This window comes from Acipenser ruthenus, unplaced genomic scaffold, assembly GCF_902713425.1.
Source record: "Acipenser ruthenus unplaced genomic scaffold, fAciRut3.2 maternal haplotype, whole genome shotgun sequence".
NCBI classification, from domain to species: domain Eukaryota; kingdom Metazoa; phylum Chordata; class Actinopteri; order Acipenseriformes; family Acipenseridae; genus Acipenser; species Acipenser ruthenus.
The window spans coordinates 7,501-10,000 of record NW_026708025.1 but is presented as its reverse complement, the minus strand read 5'-3'; positions in this window follow the sequence as shown (position 1 = coordinate 10,000).

Genomic DNA, 2,500 nt, shown 5'->3' with positions numbered 1-2,500 from the left:
GGAAATCTCCGCGGACCCCCCCGTTGTACCTTGACCGCGGGACCCTGAAGGGAGGGAGGTCCCGGGTCCTTGGGAACAGGAGTCGCCGCCGCCCCGCAGCCCCGTTTCGCCTCCGCCCTCGGCAGACTTCCACAAACGGCCCCGAGGTGGCCATGGTCATCTAATGTTAAAGATAGGGAACATGACCATGTTTTTTTGAAAACTTTGATTCTGACGGAGCCGAAAAAGTCCGGACTCTGGTCATATAATGTTAAAGATAGGGATTTCCCTCCGAAAATTCCCCTCAACATGACCATGGCTCCCAAATCACCTCCGGAGAAGGTAGACATGACCAGAGACTGAAAGGGAACGCACGGAGGAGCCAAGGGCGCAAACCCCAGTTCTCGAGCCGGAAATGGGAGCCTCCAGGCCCGCATGAACGGGCGCCCGGGCACGGGAGGTCAACCCCCCCCCCCTTCCCGCAACGTGACCAGAGCTTGGCCAGGTCCTTAAGGGGGCTTAGCCCGGTCCTGAGCCCGAGGAACGGGGCCTCCAGCCCGGCCTGAACCGGCGCCGGGCGCGGGAGGGGGCCACCGGGCAGACTTCCAAGGGAGGATGTCGCCAGGGGGTGAAGGGGGACCCTGACCGGGGTGCAGGGCCTCCCACACGGCTTAGATCGGTCGCTCGTGCCCTTAGAATGAACCTCCGTCCTGACTTAGAAATATTTTTTTGATCGAAAATGCCGTGCCCCTAGTAATATGCACCTACCTCCCCAGTGTATCTGCCATCTAGTTGCATTAAGGGAGGAAGCCACGAGTTCACAGGGACCTCCTGGAACTCTCGCTCCGTAACACATAGCAAATCTGTCCCTTCAGAAGAAGGTAACTTTTAATTGGAGCTCTGGTCATGTCAGCTACTTCTGCCCATGGTCATGTAGGCTAATTCTGCCTCTGGTCATGTCAGCTAATTCCGCCTATGGTCATATTAGCTAATTCCGCCTCTGGTCATGTCAGCTAACTCCGCCTATGGTCATGTCAGCTAACTGTGCCTATGGTCATGTCAGCTAACTGTGCCTATGGTCATGTCAGCTAACTCCGCCTATGGTCATGTCAGCTACTTCTGCCCATGGTCATGTCAGCTACTTCTGCCTATGGTCATGTCAGCTACTTCTGCCTATGGTCATGTCAGCTAACTGTGCCTATGGTCATGTCAGCTAACTGTGCCTATGGTCATGTCAGCTAACTCCGCCTATGGTCATGTCAGCTAACTGTGCCTATGGTCATGTCAGCTAACTGTGCCTATGGTCATGTCAGCTACTTCTGCCCATGGTCATGTCAGCTACTTCTGCCTATGGTCATGTCAGCTACTTCTGCCTATGGTCATGTCAGCTACTTCTGCCTATGGTCATGTCAGCTAACTGTGCCTATGGTCATGTCAGCTACTTCTGCCCATGGTCATGTCAGCTACTTCTGCCCATGGTCATGTCAGCTACTTCTGCCCATGGTCATGTCAGCTACTTCTGCCTATGGTCATGTCAGCTACTTCTGCCTATGGTCATGTCAGCTACTTCTGCCTATGGTCATGTCAGCTAACTGTGCCTATGGTCATGTCAGCTACTTCTGCCCATGGTCATGTCAGCTACTTCTGCCCATGGTCATGTCAGCTACTTCTGCCCATGGTCATGTCAGCTACTTCTGCCCATGGTCATGTCAGCTAATTCCGCCTCTGGTCATGTCAGCTAATTCCGCCTCTGGTCATGTCAGCTAATTCCGCCTCTGGTCATGTCAGCTAACTGTGCCTATGGTCATGTCAGCTAACTGTGCCTCTGGTCATGTAGGCTAATTCCGCCTATGGTCATGTCAGCTAATTCCGCCTCTGGTCATGTCAGCTAACTGTGCCTATGGTCATGTTACTGAATGGGGACCCAGGCTATGGCTCGCACTTGCCCCGGGCAGGGTTCCACGGCCCCGGGCTGGCTCCCACCACCCAGGCCTCTGCTCCCACTGCCCCGGCTTGGGTTCCACGGCCCCGGCTTGGGTTCCACAGCCCCGGGGACAGTTCCCGCCTCCCACCACCCAGGCCTCTGCTCCCACTGCCCCAGCTTGGGTTCCACGGCCCCGGGCTGGCTCCCACCACCCAGGCCTCTGCTCCCACTGCCCCGGCTTGGGTTCCACCGCCCCGGGCAGGGTTCCACGGCCCCGGGGACAGCCCCCGCCTCCCACCACCCCGGCTTGGGTTCCACGGCCCCGGGGACAGCTCCAGCCTTTGCCCCGGCTTGGGTTCCACGGCCCCGGGCTGGCTCCCACCACCCAGGCCTCTGCTCCCACTGCCCCGGCTTGGGTTCCACGGCCCCGGGGACAGCTCCAGCCTTTGCCCCGGCTTGGGTTCCACGGCCCCGGGCTGGCTCCCACCACCCAGGCCTCTGCTCCCACTGCCCCGGCTTGGGTTCCACGGCCCCGGGGACAGCTCCAGCCTTTGCCCCGGCTTGGGTTCCACGGCCCCGGGCTGGGTCCCACCACCC